This window comes from Oryctolagus cuniculus, chromosome 20, assembly GCF_964237555.1.
Source record: "Oryctolagus cuniculus chromosome 20, mOryCun1.1, whole genome shotgun sequence".
Lineage (NCBI taxonomy): Eukaryota > Metazoa > Chordata > Mammalia > Lagomorpha > Leporidae > Oryctolagus > Oryctolagus cuniculus.
In genome coordinates, this window is record NC_091451.1 from 38334085 (window position 1) to 38342805 (window position 8721).

The 8721-nt window shown below is 39.4% G+C and overlaps 1 pseudogene; it reads left to right on the top strand.

Moving 5' to 3' along the window:
- The first annotated feature begins 678 nt into the window (after nucleotides 1–678).
- Nucleotides 679–902, top strand: LOC127484673 (U2 spliceosomal RNA; annotated as a pseudogene).
- Nucleotides 903–8721: the final 7819 nt, after the last annotated feature.

Consider the following 8721-nt stretch of genomic DNA (forward strand, 5'->3'; position numbering starts at 1 on the left):
GAAAAAGTTCTGAGGGCCACTTATCATCAGGGAAATGAAAATAAAAATCACAATGAGGTTTCACCTCACCCCAGTTAGAATGGCTGTCATCCCAAAATAAAAAAATAATAAATGCTGGTGAGGATGTGGGGGAAAAGATACCCTAATCCACTGTTGGTGGGAATGTAAACTAGCACAACCATTATGGAATACAGTATGGAAGTTCCTTAGAGATCTGAAAATAGACCTACCATATGATCCAACCATCCCACTTCTGGGAATTTTCCCAAATGAAATGAAATCAACATAAGAGTTATCTGTAATCCCATGTTTATTGTAGCTCAATTCATAATAGCTAAAATATGCAATGAACCCAACTGTCCATCAACTGATCACTGGATACAGAGAATGTGGTGTGTGTGTGTGTATAATGGAATACTACTCAGCCTTAAAAAAGAATGAAATCCTATCTTTTGAATCAAAATAGATGCAACTGGAAACAATTATGCTTAGTGAAATAATCCAGTCCAAAAATAGGTAAATATCATGTTTTCTCTAATATTTGGTAGTTAATATAGAATACAAAAATATACATAAATGAAAGAGACAACTTGTGATTTCATTCTTGTTCTAAGCCCACCTGTGAAATGGTGGTCTTTCTTTTTACTTGTTGAATATTATGGTTAGTGGTGCATTAAGATCACTTCTCGGCCTTTTGGCTAAGATCAAGTGTAGTATCTGTTCTTATTAGTGGTGCATTAAGCCCGTGGAAAACAAAAACAAGCAAAAAGAACTCAAGTTAAAATACTCCAGGTCATACTAAGACAAAATTTTCTAATGTTATTCTCCCTTCTGTGGCTCACTTTGATTTCAATAATGCACAGAACTAACGGCTAGGTTTGATTACTTGCAGTTGTGCAAACTCACTTTATTGTGTTGGACTTCTCTTTGAGGTACTGATCTTGGCTACATTCTTTCTTGGCTTAGTTAAGGATTTCTTGGCCTGGGATAGCAGTAGAAGATGGCCCAAGCCCAAGTGGGAGACCCGGAAGAATCTCCTGGCTCCTGGCTTTGGATCAGCACAGCTCTGGCCATTGTGGCAAATTGGGGAGTGAACTAGTAGATGGAAGACCTCTCTCTCTCTCTCTCTCTCTCTCTGCCCCTCCTTCTCTCTCTGTGTAACTCCAACTTTCAAATAAATAAATCTTTTTTTAAAAAAGCTTTCTTTTCTCTTGAAAATTTTCCTTAATCTCATTCTTTCACCTGACACTAAATGATTATGTCTCTTGAACACTCAGAGTCCTGGAACCTCCCTCAATCCCTCTCTGTCATAATTGTCCTGTTCTGTGTCCCCCACTGCCCATGACTTGGGGAAGCAGTTGATTTTCTTTCATATCTGAATCCCTAGAGCCTGACCTCTGAAGAGATACCAGGGAAGACCAGCTATGTACCTTTCACTATTTATGTAAGGGAGACTTTCACCAACATTTCCCATATTTTAATCATCAGATTTGTAGAATTTTGAAACATTAATAACATGAAATGTTGAAGGTGGTGTGAAATGTATGCCATTCTATGCTGTTTTTAAGATTTTAGTATCACCTTTTTGGAAGGCCATTATCAATTTTACCCAGGGTTTAAATCTATCTTTTTAACAAGAATTTAATTGTTTGAGAGGCAGAATTTCAGAGAGAGAGAGAGGGAGAGACAGAGAGAAAGGTTTTCCATCCACTGGTTCACTACCCAAATGGCTGCAACGGCCGGAGCTGGGCTGATCAGAAACCAGGAGCCCGGAGCTTCTTCTGGGTCTCCCGCGTGGGTGCAGGGGCCCAAGAACTTAGGCCATTTTCTACTGCTTTCCCAGGCCATGGAGGAGAGCTGGTCAGAATTGGAGCAGCCTGGACTTGAACCAGTGCACATATGGGATGCCAGCACTATGGGTGGCGGCTTTACCTGTTACACTACAGTGCTGCCCTGTGGGGAGCAACTCGGACTAGACTAAGTTACTGGAATTAAGACTTATTCTATGCATCTGCTCTCCCACAATATGGCGCTGGGAGAGGAGTAAACAACTTCTACACAGCTGCCTCCAGTTTGACCAATAACCTGCAGGAGCTGATCCTGCTCCTGATTGGAGGAGAGCAGCGTACTTGGCGTGTGGGTAGCAGAGTTGGGATTGGTGGAAGAGGACTATAAAGGAGGAGAGAGACAACATGCACCAGGAACATCTAAGGGGAACACCTGAGGAACATCTGAGCAGCCCCCGAGAGAGCCGGACGGCGGTGTGCCGCTCCCCCGCGGAAGTGGGGAAAGTGGCAGGGGGAACCGCCCTTCCACGGAGGTGGAAGGGTGGGCAGCCAACCCGGGAAGAACCAGCAGCAAACCCGGGGAGGGCCAAGCAGACAAAAGAACAGTGCAGGGTCTTGTGTTGTTCCTCCACGAAGAGGGGGAGCGACACTGCCCCTAGCTAAATCTATCTTTTTTATTGCTATATAATTCAAGTACAATAGAAGTCATTCTATTAAGGGGTACAAAACTGAGTAATGTGGCTAGTTCGTAGAATGTTTCTCAATCTAAGTGTGATGTGTCTTCACAATTAAATACCGGTTGTGTTGTATTAGGAAAAAAAGAGCTACTTCCCACATTTAATTGAATTATTTGTTTTTTTGTGAGGGGGCATTTGTGTTTTGCTATTGAGTTGTCTGTGTTCCTTATATATTCTGGATATTAACCCCTTGACAGATGTATAACTTGTAAATCTTTCCTTCCATGTTGTAGGTTTTATCTTCCATCTGTTGATTGTTCTCCTTTGCCGTGTAATAGCTCTTTGGTTGATGAAATCCCATTTATCTTTTTTTTTTAAATTTTATTTCCTAAGTTTCTGGAGTCTAACCTAGAAAATTCTTGTCAAATCCAATGTTCTGAAGTGTTTTACCTTTGTCTTTTCTAATAGTTTCAGGTCTCACATTTGGGTATTTAATCCATTTTGAGTTGATTTTTGTACGTGATGTGAAGGATTTAGTTTCATTCTTCTATGTGCAATATCCAGTTTTCCCAGCACAATTTATTAATAAGATATCCTTTTTCTAATGCATATTGTTAGTATCTTTGTCAATGATTACTTGGATGTAGATTTGTGAGTTCACGTCTTGGATCTGTAATCTGTTCCTTTGGTCTGTGGATCTGTTTTTATGGCAATACCGTGCTGTTTTAATTGCTGTAGCTTCGTATTTTAAAGTCAAGCCTCTTGTTCATTTTGCTCCAGCTTGGTTTGGCAATCTGGAGTCTTTTGATGTTCCCTACAAATTTTAGTAGTGTTTTTTTTCTTGTTTTGGTAAAAATGTTCTTGGGAATTGATAGAGATTGCACTGAATTTGTAAATTGCTGTGTGTAGTTTGCACATTTTAATTATCTTGATCCTTTTGAATCCATGAGCACAGGATATCTTTCCATTTCTTTGTGATTACTTCAATTTCTTTCATCAATGATGTATAGTTTCACTATGGAGATATTTCACTGCTTTGGCTAAATTTATTAGCAGGTTTTTTGTAGCTATTGTGAATAGAATAGATTCTTGATATCTTTTTCAGACAAATCATTATTAGTGTATAACAATGCTATTGATTTTTGTACATTGACTTTGCATTCTACAACTTTGCTGAATTTGTTTATCCTAATAACTTTTTGGTGGAGTCTTGGAGGTTTTTTGTATATAAGAACATGTCATCTACCAGCAGTGACAATTTCTTTTTTTTTCTGACAGGCAGAGTGGACAGTGAGAGAGAGAGAGACAGAGATAACAGTGACAATTTCATTTACTCCTTTCCAATTTGTAGAGTCTTGATATAGCTAAGACCTCCAGTAGTATTTTGAATAGAAATTGCAACAGTGGACATCCTTTTCTTGTTCCAGATTTTAGAGACAGCCTTCAGCTTCTCTGCATTTAATATGATGTCAGCTGTTGGATTGTTATATGGCCTTTTTTATGCTGAGGTATATTCCTTCTATATTTAACTTGGTCAGAGTTTTTTTTTTTTTTATCATGAATGGATGTTGAATCTTATCAGATGTCTTTTCTGCATCTATTTAAATGATTGTACCATTTTGACTCTTCATTCTATTGATGTGGCTTATCAGATTTATTGATTTGCATATTTTAAGCCATCCTTCCATCCCTGAGATGAATGCTATTTCATCATGGTGCATGATGTTTTTAATGTGTTGTTGAAGGCAATTTGCTAGTATTTTGTTGAGGATTTTTACATCTATGTTCATCCAGGGTATTTGTGTGTACCATTCTTTTTTTTCTTTTTTTTTTTTTGACAGGCAGAGTTAGTGAGAGAGAGAGACAGAGAGAAAGGTCTTCCTTCCATTGGTTCACTCCCCAAATGGCTGCTACAGCCAGCGCACTGTGCTGATCCGAAGCCAGGAGCCAGGTGCTTCCTCCTGGTCTCCCATGCGGGTGCAGGGCCCAAGGACTTGGGCCATCCTCCGCTGCCTTCCCGGGCCATAGCAGAGAGCTGGACTGGAAGATAAGCAACCGGGACAGAATCTGGTGCCCCAACCAGGACTAGAACCTGGGGTGCCGGCGCTGCAGGCGGAGGATTAGCCTAGTGAGCTGCGGCGCCTGTACTATTCTTTTTAAAATGTGTCCTTATCTGGTTTTGGTATCAAGGTAATATAGACCTCAAAGAATGAGTTTGGAAGAGTTCTCTTCCCTTCTATTTTTTGAAATAATTTGAGAAGTATTGGTGTTCATCTTTAAAAATGTGGTATAATTCAACAGTGAAGTCAGCTGGTCCTGGGCTTCTCTCTGATGGATTTTTTTTTTAATAATTGATTCAACCTTGCTGCTCATCATTGGTCTCTTTAGGTATTCTATTTTCTCATGATTCATCTTGGTAAGGTATATGTGTCCAAATTTTGTTCGTTTCTTCTAGGTTACTGAATTTGCTGCCCTATAATTGTTCAGAGCAATTTCTAACAACCCTTTGTATTACTGTGGTGTCAGACATAATGTCTCCATTTTCATCTCTGATTTTGTATTTGTATTGAATCCTCTCCGTTTTTCTTAATTTAGCCAAATGTTTACCTTTTCAAAGAACCAGCTCTTCATTTAATTGATTTTCTATATTTTTAAAAGTCTCTGTCATTTATTTTTCCTCTGAGTTTTGTTATTTCTCCCCTCCCACCAATTTTGGATTTGATTTGTTCTTGTTTTTTTCCTAGTTCCTTGAGGTACAGTGATAGTTAATTGCAATAAACTTCCCTCTTAGTATGGCTTTTGCTTTTATCACATAGCATTTGGCATGTTGTATTTCCATTTTCATTCATTTCGAGATGTTTAATTTCCTTCTTGATTTCTTCCTTGGTTCATTGATTGTTCAAGAGTAAATTATTATATTTCCATGTATTTGTGTACTATCCAAAGGTTTTCTTGTTTTTGATTTCTAGTTTTTTTCACTGTCATCAAAAAAGACACTGATTTTTATGAGACTTCTTTTGTGACCTACTATATGATCCTGGAAACTGTTCCTTGTGCTGTTGAGTAGAAAGTATTCTGCAGCAGTTGGATGGGAAGTTCTGTAGATGTCTTAAGTCCATTGATCTATGGTGCAGTTTATTTCTGCTAGTTCTTTGTTGACTTTCTGTCTACATGATCTATCCATTTCATTTTTTTTAAGATTTTATTTATTTGAGAGTTATTTTTAAGATTTTATTTATTTGAGAGTTATGGAAAAAGAGAGAGAGACAGATAGAAAGGTCTTCCATCTACTGATTCACTCCCGAAATGGCTGCAACAGCTGGAGCTGAGCCTATCTGAAACCAGGAACCAGGAGCTTCTTCAGGTCCCCCTTACAGGTGCAGGAGCTTAAACACTTGGGCCATCTTCCACTGCTTTCTCAGCCCAATAACAGGGGTCAGAAGCAGAAGAACCAGGACACAAAACTGCACCCATATGGGATGCTGGCACCATAGAGGGAGGCTTAGCCTACTATGCTACAATGCTGGCCTAATCTATCCATTTATAAATGTTGGTATTAAAGTTCCCTACTATTATTATATTGGAGTCCATCTCTTTCTTTGGATTTATTAATATTTGCTTTGTCTGGTCCTGGTACAAAAACAGATGTATAGACCAATGGAACAGAATAGAAACACCAGAAATCAGTCCAAACATCTACAACCAACTTATATTTTTATCAAGGAGCTAAAACTAATTCCTGGAGCAAGGTCAGCCTATCCAACAAATGATACTGGGAAAACTGGATTTCCATGTACAGAAGTATGAGCAAGACTCCTACCTTACACCTTACACAAAAATCCACTCAACATGGATTAAAGATCTAAATTTACAACCCGACACTTACAAATTATTAGAGAACATTGAAGAAACCCTGCAAGATATTGGCACAGGCAAAGACTTCTTGGAAAAGACCCAAGAGGCACAGGCAGCCAAAGCCAAAATTAACAATAGGGATTACATCAAATTGAGAAGTTTCTGTACTGCAAAAGAAACAGTCAGGAAAGTGAAGAGGCAACCGATGGAATGGGAGAAATTATTTGCAAACTATGCAACTGATAAAGGATTAATAACCAGAATCTACAAAGAGATCAAGAAAATTCACAACAGAAAAACACATAATCCACTTAAGAGATGGGCTAAGGACTTAAACAGACATTTTTCAAAAGAGGAAATCCAAATGGCCAACAGACACATGAAAAAATGTTCAGGATCACTCGCCATCAGGGAAATGCAAATCAAAACCACAATGAGGTTTCACCTCACCCTGGTTAGAATGGCTCACATACAGAAATCAACTAACAACAGTTGCTTGTGAGGATATGGGGAAAAAGGGACACTAACCCACTGTTGGTGAGAATGCAAACTCGTAAAGCCGCTATGGAAGACAGTTTGGAGATACCTCAGAAATCTGAATATAGCCCTACCACAAGAACCAGCCGTCCTTCTCCTCAGAATTTACCCAAGGGAAATTAAATTGGCAAATAAAAGAGCTGTCTGCACCTCAATGTTTATTGCAGCTCAATTCACAATAGCTAAGACATGGAATCAACCTAAATGCCTGTCAACGGGAGACTAGATAAAGAAATTATGGAATATGTACTCTGTGGAATACTAAACAGTGGTAAAAAAAAATGAAATCCGGTCAACTGCAACAAAATGGAAGAATCTGGAAAACATCATGTTGAGTGAATTAAGCCAGTCCCAAAGGAACAAATATCATATGCTCTCCCTGATCTGTGACAATTATCTGAGAACCTAAGAGGAAATCTTTAGAAGTGAAAATGACACTATAAGAAGCAATCACTTTATCAGCCCTTGTCCTGACTGTCGAGGAACAGCTTACTATTTTATTCTTTTTACTATTTTCTTTTTCTACTTAATACCATTGATTGAACTCCTAACACAGAATTATTCTTAGGTGTTTGAATCCAATTGAAAATTGATCCCTGTTGGGTTGGCACCGAGGCTCACTTGGTTAATCCTCCGCCTGCGGCACTGGCATCCCATATGGGCTCCAGGTTCTAGTCCCAGTTGCTCCTCTTCCAGTCCAGCTCTCTGCTGTGGCCTGGGAGGGCAGTGGAGGATGGCCCAAGTGCTTGGGCCCCTGTACTCGCATGGGAGACCAGGAGGAAGCACCTGGTTCCTGGCTTCAAATCGGCGCAGCACCGGCCATGGTGGCCATTTGCAGGGGTGAACCAACAGAAGGAAGACTTTTCTCTCTCTCTCTCTCACTAACTCTGTCAAAAAAAAATAAAATTGATCCCTGTTATAAATAAGAGTGGGAATAAGAGAGGGAAGAGATGTACAGTTCAGCAAATGTTCCCTGGGACTTTCCTCTAAAGGTGAAGCTAAAGACTTGCCATGGGACTCCAAATCGCATTAAGTTGGCAGGTACCAATGCCATCTTACTAGTTAAAGTGATCAGTTTTAGTTTATAACTGATCATAAAGATAGGATTAAGTGTTAAAGGGATCACATAAATAAGACCACGTGTCTGCTAATAATAACTGATAGAATTAAAAAGTAGAGACAATACAACATGGGAAGTGGGATACACAGCAGACTCATAAAATGACAGATGCCCTAAATAGCACTCTGCCCTCAGAATCAGTCCTTAAGGCATTCATATCTGGCTAAAAGGCCCATGAGAGCATTTCAGGCATAGAAAGCCAAGACACTCTGGCAAAAAATGACCTAAATGAAAGATCTCTGTGAGTGAGAACCCAGTGGAAGGAAGGGGCTGTCAAAGAAGGAGGTACCTTTCTCTGCATGGATGAGAGAACCTTCACTTTCATTATAGCCCTGTCTAAATAAGGTCGGAGTTTGTGAACTCAAAAGGCTTCCATATCCTTGGCAGCTCATGACAAGAGCCTCGGGTGATCACTGACGTCATAAATAAGAGTGTCAATTGTTAAATCAACAACAGGAGTCACTATGCACTTGCTCCCCTGGAGGACATCTGTCCTTAATGATTGTACTATGTGAATTAACAGTAAAACTAGTGCTTAAATGGTACTTTATACTTTGTGTGTCTGTGTGGGTGCAAACTGTTAAAATCTTTACTTAGTACAGAGTTGATCTTCTATATATAAAGATAATTGAAAATGAATCTTAATGGAGAATGGGATGGGAGAGGGATAGGAGGTGGGATAGTTTGGGGGTTGGAAAGCGGGTATGGGGGAAGGAACACTATAATCCGAAAGTTGTACTTATGA